The 10801-nt window shown below is 36.2% G+C and overlaps 1 pseudogene; it reads right to left on the bottom strand.

Annotated features, from left to right (window-relative positions):
- Window positions 1-274: 274 nt before the first annotated feature.
- Window positions 275-8748, bottom strand: LOC129874436 (geraniol 8-hydroxylase-like; annotated as a pseudogene).
- Between the last annotated feature and the right edge of the window lie 2053 nt (window positions 8749-10801).

Genomic DNA, 10801 nt, shown 5'->3' with positions numbered 1-10801 from the left:
CAATAGAGGGAATATATCAAGAACAAAGATATCTTACCAACAAACAATTAATCAATGTTTTTCTTGTAAAAATACATAAGCATATATTCTACAAATACAATGAAGTCGTAACATAGCCTTTTGATAGCCCGATTCATCTTATATATTTTGATTTGAACATTCAAAAACGAGTAGTTGAGCACCTCCATCATTAACTTCGAGTCACACTGGAAAGTAAAAGAAAACACTTTAATTTGCTTAACTTAAAACCTTATTAATTAGTGTATCCCTGTAGCTACATTGAGGTTGGGATAGTTAGCAGAGGTTGAAGTTTTGCCAATGTAATGCCAAATTTTTCCTCCATGTCCAAATCTTTAGGTGCAATTCCACCATGAAGCTTCCAATTTAATGTATTCAGCAATGAGCTTAGGGCGACTGGAATCATCCTGATAGCTAAAGGCAATCCAGGGCAAATTCTTCGACCAACACCAAATGGAATGAGTTCAAAATCCCGACCTCTAACATCTATTTCTGACTCCCAAAATTGTTGACTAAGGAGTTAGTTAGGCAAGCTAATGGTTAGTTAAAACTAACTAAGTCTGTTATAAAGTTGTTAGAAGTTGGTTAGAAGTGTGAGTGGAACAATTAGACAAAATACTTAATAAATACACATATAGTGTATATGTATCAGTTGTGATGATCTATTGAAAGAAGAGACTGATATTTTCCTCTATCTATTTTTCTCACTTTTCTCTCATCTCTCTCTTTCTTACTTTCCTATCTTCTCTTCTCCTCTCTTCCCTTCAACGGTAGATTACTCTCAACCTCCATCAATGGAGGTTTAACATGGTATCAGAGCCACTGTCGTGTCCCATAGTGTAGTGGAATCGACTGCTGCGATTCGAAGCTGAGAAGAAGTCGAATCGGTAGCCAGCAGTTAAGAAAAAAATCAAATCTCGAAGCTGTGAAACAATGGCCATCATAGTTGAGTTTGAAGCTGGATCTATGGAAACCAGCAACCTAAACACAAACACCACCGCAGAAGCTGTACGTTTCAGTGCTCCGGTGATAGATCACAATCATCCACTTTACCTTCAACCTAATGACACTCTAGGAAGCTCTCTAATCTCTTTGCAACTCACCGGCTCAGAGAACTACGCCATCTGGAGTAGATCCATGCGGATTGGACTACTAGGTAAGAAAACCACTGACACGTGCCACTTTTTAATTGAGTTTTAGTAATAATAACAGACTTTCACATGTGTGTTGTATGTGTTCACAAATCAGGTGAGAAAATGAGTCAAAAATAGTCATTTTCCATAGATACTCAATACTTTTGTGAGGTAATAGGACGCTCGCAAAGTTAAGATGTCTTTTTGAGAATTCGGGACAACTTCAATGACTTTATATCTTTTCTCATTTAATAATTTATCTTTTATTCTTAATTATCCATGTCACTTTATTTAATTTTATTTTAATTAAATATCAAAGTAAGAATAATTAAGGCTGCATATATATCATTTTTTTGAGATAAATATCAAAAACACACCTAAACTATTTTTTTTTGAGTTTCATACCTAAACTATTGAAAGTGTGAGTTTCATACCTAAACTATCACTTATTAGTTTGAGAAACACACCTCAGTAGTGTGTGTAATACACACTCTCTACTCACTCTATTTTTTTAAAAAAACTTGCCACATGGCATTCTACATGGATAAAATATTCCACATTGACAAAAAATAAATAAACTATTAATATTAGTTAAAAGTTAAAGACTAAAGAATTTCTATCCCAAAAAAAGAAATTATTTTTTATAAATGAAATTACTTTTTTTTTAAAAAAAGATTTTTTAAATAAAATTTAAAATATTTTGCTCGTGCACTCAACCACCTCCCTCTCCCCCTCCCCCAAAATCATCGTCCTTTTATTGTTTAAAATTTTTAAAATTTCTTTTATAAAATATTTTTTAAAATATTCATACTTCACCCCCTCCCCCACTTTTTCCGAAAAAAGGTTATTATTTTTATTTTTTTAAAAAATAAAACTATACCCAGTCCATCTAACCTTCACTCTTATATATTTTTTGTAGGGCTGTACAGGGCAAATTGAAAAATCGCACCAAACCGACAAACCGAACCAAACCGGAAAAAAAAACCGACTAGTGGTTTGGTTTGACTTGATTTGGTGTTTGGAAAAAAAACCCGATCATTATAGGGTTGGTTTGGTTTTAACTAAAAAAAGTCAATACTTTAGTTTCTAATGGGATTGAATGAGTCCTACTCAACTGTTAGAGGCCAAATTCTGCTTCAAACTCCTACTCAAACCTAAACAAGGCCTTCTCCCTCATCTTAGATCATGAAAGTCAGAGAAATCTGATGCATGCAAGTTCGGATGCTTCTCTTCATAGGGCTATTGAAAGTACAACTCTGTTCAGTCAGAAAACTTACACTCAGGGGAGTGGTAATTCTGGACATCAACAAAGAGGTGGTGATGGCCAACCAAATAGAGGACATTGTGACTCTCAATACAAGCCATAATTATAGAAGCCTCAGAAGGTTGTGGTCTTGTGTGAAGTGTGTGGATACAGGGGACACACCAAGGAACAATGCTTCAAAGTTAAAGGCTATTTTGTTGCTTGGAGATCAAAGAAGAAAGGTGGTACCACTAATTCCTATGCTAATCAAGCTGAAATCTCTCAAACTGCTACTACTAGTCTCAATTCCCCACCTTCAACAGCTTTTTTCACACAAAATCAGTATCAGCAGATCATGCAAATATTGGCAAAAGGAAGTGAAAATGTAGGGGAGCACTCAGCCAAAGCAGCTTCTGTAGGTAGTGTCTTTTCTGCCTTAGTCTCCAAATATGTGCCCATGGAATGGATAGTTGATACTGGAGTCACAGATCATATGACTGCTAGTTTTGATGTACTTGATACAATTCAACCTGTGCCTAGCTCTGATAGGAGAGAAGTTCATCTCCCCACTGGTAATGTAGCATCAGTTTCACATACTCGGAGAACAAAAGTATTTGATAGCCAAAGTATTAGTAATATGCTGTTTGTTCCAGATTTCAAATGTAACCTACTGTCTGTGTCACAACTTACCAAAGAACTTCAGTGTATGGCAGCCTTCTTTCTTGATTTTTATATTTTTTAGGATCTCTCCAGTAGACTAGTCAAGGGGGTTGGTAGAGAAGAGCAAGGTCTCTACATTCTCAAGGAAGATCTCATCAACTCATTCCCAATTGTTCCTCCTTCAGCACATTCAACAAATACTTCCTCTGCTCCATCAATTCAACCTGAGTCTAGCTCCTTGTGGCATAGAAGATTAGGTCATGCATCTATAGACATAATAAAGAAGTCCACAGGTCTTGATATTGTATATACCACTATGGATTTACCTTGTACTGTCTGCTCCTTAGCTAAACAAACTAAGCTTTCTTTTCCAGCTAGTTCTCATGTTTCTAAGTCTGTGTTTGAACTTGTTCATTGTGATATATGGGGTCCTTACAGAGTACCAACTCATTCTGAAATGAAGTACTTTGTTACTATAGTAGATGATTTTTCCAGATTTACTTGGTTATTTCTCATTACCTCTAAAGCTGATACTATAGTAGTGCTGAGAATATTTTTTGCACAAGTGCACAACGTATTCTCTACTACTGTTAAAATTTTTAGGACTGATAATGGTAGTGAGTTTCTCGGTCATGATTTTCAGTCTCTACTATCTACTCTTGGTATCCTTCATCAGAGTACATGTGTCTATACACCTCAACAAAATGGTGTTGCTAAAAGGAAACATAGAACTATTTTAGATACGGCTAGGGCACTCAGATTTCAAGCTAACATCCCATTGAAATTCTGGGGTGAGTGTGTCACCACTGCTGTCTACCTTCTTAACAGACTTCCCTCCAAACTTCTTCATTACAAATCTCCCTTTAAACTGTTACATTCATCACCCCTTTCTCTCTCCCATATAAGAACTTTTGGATGCTTATGCTATGCTATCTCTCCAAAGGTCCCAGACAAATTTGCACCTAGAGCCATTCCTGCTGTTATGATGGGATACTCTCTATCATAAAAGGGCTATCTCTTATATGATTTGCACTCCAAATCTCTGTTTGTAAATAGAAATGTAGTGTTCAAGGAAGATGTCTTTCCATTCAAAGACTTACAAGTCTCTTCTAATCCTATTTTTCCTGTTCTAACTTTACCTACACAAACTGTTGATCCTCCTCATGTGCCACATTCTCCATCTCCTCTTTTATCCCACTCTCCATCACCTTGTCCAGATCTTGCTTCACCCTCTTCAGACCTTCATGTTACCCCTCAGACAAATGTTCCTTCTAGGAAGTCCTGTAGACAAACTAAGCCTCCCTTATGGCTTCAGGACTTTGTCACTGCACACCACAACACCTCCTCTACATACCCTATTTCTGTCCATCTGTCCTATGCTCATTTGTATTCATCCTATGCTTATGCTCTGGCTGCCTACTCAGCTATCACTAAACCTACTTTCTATTCTGAAGCCTCTCTTGATCCTAATTGGATCCAGGCTATGGAACTTGAAATTGCTGCTTTGCAGGACAATCATACTTGGACTGTGGTAGACTTGCCCCCTGGCAAGAAACCTATTGGTTGCAAATGGGTCTATAAGGTGAAGTACAAGGCTACAGGTGAAGTTGAAAGGTTTAAGGCAAGGCTAGTGGCCAAAGGGTACAACCAATAAGAAGGTCTGGACTATAGTGAGACATTCAATCCTATTGCAAAGATGGTTACTATTAGATCCATTATTACTTTGGCTGCCTCTAAAGGCTGGTGCATTCACCAAATAGATGTTCACAATGCTTTCCTTAATGGTGATATCTTGGAGGAGGTCTACATGACTGTTCCTGCTGGTTTTGCAAGACAGGGGGAGCATGGTAAAGTTTGCAAACTCTACAAGTCCCTCTATGGCCTCAAACAAGCTCCTAGGCAATGAATACAAAAGCCCTGGTATAACTGTGCTTTATTCAGAGCCACTATGACTACTCTTTATTCACTAGACAAGTTGAGGGTGACACAGTAATTGTATTAGTCTATGCAGATGATCTCTTAATCACGGGCAACATGCAACCATTTATAGATTGCACAAGGAGGGACCTGCAAAAATAGTTTAAGATAAAGGATCTGGGAGAACTTAAGTTCTTTCTAGGAATTGAAGTTGCCAGATCCAGTCAAGGGATACACTTATATCAAAGAAAGTATGCATTAGAGTTAATAGCTGAAGCTGGTCTAGGGGGAGCTAAACCTGCAAGTACACCATTTGAACAAAATCTGAAACTAACATCTATAAAGTTTGATGAGCAGGTTCCTCCAAAAGGAGAACATGCAGATCCTGTGCTGAAGGACCCTGGCAGATATCAGAGGCTAGTTGGAAGACTTCTCTATCTTACAATGATCAGACCTAACCTGGCATTCTCAGTTCAAAAGTTGAGTCAATATATGCATTGCCCCAAGGAGTCTCACATGGCTGCAACACTCAGGGTGGTAAGGTACATTAAAGAAGCTCCAGGCCTAGGACTCTTCACGCCAGCAGTGACTTCAAATCAACTTCTTGCCTATTATGACTCAGACTGGGGTGCATGTCTAGAGACTAGGAGGTCTGTCACTAGTTATTTAATCAAATTTGGTGGAGCTCTCATCTCTTGGAAGTCTAAAAAATAAGAGACAGTCTCCAGAAGTTCAGCAGAGGCTGAATTCAGGAGCATGGCAAACTGTGCAGCTGAGGTAACTTTGCTAATTGGCTTATTCAAAGAACTTGGTATTCAAGTTGATCTTCCCTTTAGAATGGTGTGTGACATCAAGTCTGCAATACAAATTGCAGAAAATCCAATCTTCCATGAAAGGACCAAACATTTAGACATAGACTCTCATTTTGTAAGGAAAAAGATCTGTCAAGGAACCCTAAAAATTGAGTTCACGCACACTGAAGATCAGCTTACTGATTTTCGCACAAAGAGCCTTGGCAAAGCACAATATCAACTACTCCTAAGCCACCTAGGAGTCATGGATTTGTTTAAACCATAAGCTTGAAGGGGGGTGTTGACTAAAGAGTTAGTTAGGCAAGCTAATGGTTAGTTAAAAGTAACTAAGTCTGTTAGTAAAGTTGTTAGAAGTTTGTTAGAAGTGTGAGTGGAAAAATTAGATAAAATACTTAATAAATACACATGTAGTGTATATGTATCAGTTGTGATGATGTATTGAAAGAAGAGACTGATATTTTCCTCTCTCTATTTTTCTCACTTTTCTCTCGTCTCTATCTCTCTTACTTTCCTATATTCTCTTCTCCTCTCTTCCCTTCAATGACAAATTACTCTCAACCTCTATCAATTGAGGTTTAACAAAAACCTCTCTAGCTTAAAGTCCAAAAGGACTTCCCATATATCAGAGTCTCTCCCAATTGCCCATACATTCACTAGAACTTGCGAGCCTTTTGGAACAGTATAGCCACAAAGCTCAACATCTTCCTCCACTTTGATAGGAATTAAGAAAGAAACTGGCAGGTGTATTTGTAAGGTTTCTTTCATGATGCATCGCAAGTAAGGTAGCTGTGCAACATCGACTTCATCTACTAGTTTGCCTCTGCCAATTAATTATGCGAGTTCTTCTTGTGCTTTCTCCAAAGTGTGCGGATTCTTAAGTAGTTCAGAGATTACCCACTCTAATGTATTTGATGTAGTATCTGTCCCTGCTGTAAACAAGTCCTGCAAAACTTACTAATGTAATATCCTACAACATAGATGTCATAATCTAGTACAATGTTCCATTATATACATGTAGCGAGTTTTTGGCTAAAAACATTCCTTAATTATGGGACAAACTTAAAGTACATCCTTGTATTATAAAAGTGAACAAAAAACATCCCTTATCCAAGTCAAAAATTGCAATATTCATCCTTCTATTAATTTCTTGGCAAAAACTAACAACTATGGTCTAAAAGTCAGTAGTTTGGCCTGACAATTTGAATTCACAAAAAGACAAAATTCAAAGTTGAATAAACAACATAAAATACTACATACAACTTGCTTAGTTTTTTCATCTACCAATCAATTGATTCAAATCCAATTTTCCAAATGCACACTTAAGCCAAAAAGAAAAAAATATATCAAGGAATAAGTCTTAATAGATATGAACAAAATAATCAAAGCTACAATTGAAACATTGAAATAAAAGAACTGACAGTAATAAATACAATGAAAAACTTATTTAAAAAGAAAAACAAATTGTATATTGACCAAGTAAATCATTCTTTTTATGCAATTGTTGAAGCATTCATATCATAAAGAGTTAGGTTAAAGATTATACAGAAATGAGGTTTCTTGTACTAAGAATTTCCACTGAATTCTTTATTTCCGCTGAATCCTCTGCTGTCTTTCTTCATCCGATCCGTTTCTATTTCTATTGTCTGTTGGCTTTCGCTACTTGATCTAGACATATTTTAGCCCATATTCACTCGTCGGATTACTGTACTGATTACTGCTGCATAAAAGTTGTCACACGTCGATTACAAGGTTGAAGAGGAAAGGTATAGGGAATAGAGCGGGAGGAGGGAGGAAAAAAATGACTATAGCCGTTAGTTTTTGCCAAGAAACTAACGGAAGGATGAATATTGTAATTTTTGACATAGATAGAGGATGTTTTTTGTTCACTTTTATAACACAGGGATGTACTACTTAAATGTTGTTGTAGCAAAACAAATTGATAAGGTGTGGCATACAACTAAGGTAAAAGCTATGTACCTAGTATAACACTAAATATTCATCATCATAGTTGAGACTATTTTATACTTTGCCCGAAAAATCAAATAAAAAAGAAATGAACAGATAATTATGAATTGAAGGAGAAAGAGTAGGGAATAATTAACCAGACACAGATGCTCGATATGATTCCTGCCGATTTCTTCAGGGCTAATATTAAGAACGGAATCTAAAACATCAACATTTGGATGGTTTCCCATTTTCCTTTCCTTTAGCCGCTCATCAATCAAACCACTCATAAGCTGGAGAACCTTAGAAAAATGATTGGTCAGGCGCCGCCTTATACCCTGTGGATCAATTTTCTTAAGAAAGGGGAAATAGTCCACCAAATTTGGTTTACTAGTCTCAACCATAATGCTCCACACCAATTCCTTAAATTCCTTATCAGAATCAGAGAATGGATCAGTCAAATCTTTAGAGAAAATGGTGTTGGACAACAAATTTAAGGAAGTTCTAAAAGCTGCTCTACCAATATCCACTGCTTCACAATTTTGCCCACTCTTGTGACAATAATCAATTAACTCTTGGATTTTTTTGTCCTGAGATGCTTATTAGCATCCAGCTTATTGCCAGAGAATATGTGAGAGTTCATAACCTTGTGAAGCGTTCTCCATTGAGAGTTGTTTACAGGTAGCCATACAACTGAGAAATCAGATTGATTGCAAGCACAAAATGCATCTGGAGCAAATCTATTAAAAAAGGCTAAATCTTGCTTTTGCATAACTTATTTAGCCAAGACTGATGAGGAAATGACAAGTGTGTTTATTTGCTCAAATTTCAGATTCATAATTGGACCATGTCTTTTTGCGAGTTAAGTAAGCGATATGTGGGGTTTATCACCAAGCAAGTGAAGATTCCCGATGATAGGCAAAGGGACTGGACCTGGTGCTAATTTTTTGGTTCTTCTAAGTGAAATAACAACTCCACGAACCAAACAACAGGCGAATAACAGTCCTAACAAAATGTTCACGTACTCTGTTTTCCCCCTCTTCCTATAATTTCTCAGCTTAATTAGGCTGCTTTATCTTGGTCTATAATGAAGTCTGATTGGAGTGAGGAAGGTTTTCATTTTTTAATTTTTATTCATTAAAGGTTTTTATTTTTTAATTTTATGAAGTCTTACTCTTATATCTTGTTACTTATTTTTTTTATAATGGCCCCATTTTCATGCTTTTCTCATATCTTTGCAGAAAAAACTATCCCCGATAATAGTCGGGGATGGTTATAACAATGTGTGATTCTCGTGAATAATTGAAAGAATTAAAGTCATAAGAGACAATCTCCAAAAAGAGCACAATAACAAGTTGATTCCTGCAGGAAATTGGAAGAACACACCAATGTATAATCTCTGAGGAATATTTTAAAAAAATAATACAACGATAGGTGTCCTCACCAATGATTGAGAGGACACGAAAGGTATTGGTGCAAATAGGCAAAGGACACTCCCCAACTGAAGATGTCAACTAGCACTAGACTTAAGTGACGTCACTCTGAGTTTGTCTAAATCTTTAAATTATTTTATATCTGCAAGAACTACGCACACCTGATTCTCATCTCGGTGAGATATGTAGGCAGCTCTTCTTGGGTTCGGTATTTCTTTTCAAAAAAAATAAAATTAAAAAATTAAAAATAAAATAATAAATAATAATAATAATAATAAAATTAATAAAAATTAAAATAATAAATTGTGTACATATTTTAAGAGTCATATCTTCTTGATTGGGACAAATACAGTTGGGAGCATGCGAAATATTTGGTATGATGAAAAAAAAAGATTGGCTTTGTGGTAAACCATATCTTCTGTTGGTATCTTTCATTTATACTTTTGTGATGCTTGAAAATTCTCTTACACGCATTCAAGGTAAGAATAAAATCAACCTCATGGTTTCATGTGCATTGTGTGGTGAGCTTTAGATTAAAATTCAATTGCATCGCACTGTTGATCTAGAACTTGGCCTGAATATTTGTTGAGGTGAAATCCTGAGTAATGTTTGGTTTGAGAAAGGACTGTAGGCCTTTTTTGATCTGATTGTGCCTTTCAAAGCCTACCAAATAACATTAATCTCTAGTTTTCCCACTTTGAGCCTAAAGCATTTTCTTTGGACAACCACATCTTAGCCATTTCCCTTCTGAGTGCTTACATGCACTATCCCTCTCTTGGCCCAACCTCCTTGAGCGCACCAAAAATATGCAAATTATAGAAGAAGATCCAACTTTGAAATTGCCAAATGCAAAAGACGTAAAGTCTCCAAAGTCAAGAAACCAAAGACGACTTTCCAAAAAAAACAAACTCCTACAAAGTCGATGTATGACGAAAAGGAAACTACTCCAACAAAAGAGGAGAAACCTCAAAAGAAAGGGGTGAAAAAGAGAAAACATCTAACAAATAAGGACTCAAAGAAGTCAAGACAAAAGAAAGAGGTGAAAAGAGGAAAAACTCTATCAAATAAAGACTCGAAGAAGTTGAGACAAAAGAAAGAGGATTAGATGTCAAAGGCGTATCAATCATCAAAAGCACAAATTCAGTGTGATGCTCAAGGAGAGATTAAGTCACTTTTATCCCAAATTAATATCCTACCCATTTCCTAAGCCTACATTACAAGCCAATAAACAAGCCCTATATGATCTCATTCCAAATATTCTCACATTAGTGGAAACTTATATGCAGGCCAAGCATATGGTATCACAGTTGCATGCGTTGAACTTTCTTGAGAGTGTGAGTGCACTTTGTAAAATGTTCTCAAATCAAACACTTCATATATGCGCGAAATAGAACTTTCTTTATTGTGAGGGCACTTGAAACATGATGATTGGTATAATTCTAAACCTTTGTTGGAAGAAGGATGAAAAAATCTTGTCGACACTTAAGTATGTTTGAGTTACTACTTGAAGCTATAGGAATTACCTTGAAGTCAATCTTAGTTATAAGAAAGGAAATGAGAAATATTTCTATGCATTCCTAACTGTTGATACCAATTGTAGTCAAAATTTGACTATCTCTTTACATTCACTTAAAAAAAAAC

This window comes from Solanum dulcamara, chromosome 11 (genome assembly GCF_947179165.1).
Source record: "Solanum dulcamara chromosome 11, daSolDulc1.2, whole genome shotgun sequence".
Lineage (NCBI taxonomy): Eukaryota > Viridiplantae > Streptophyta > Magnoliopsida > Solanales > Solanaceae > Solanum > Solanum dulcamara.
This window is presented reverse-complemented; position numbering and strand designations above follow the sequence as displayed.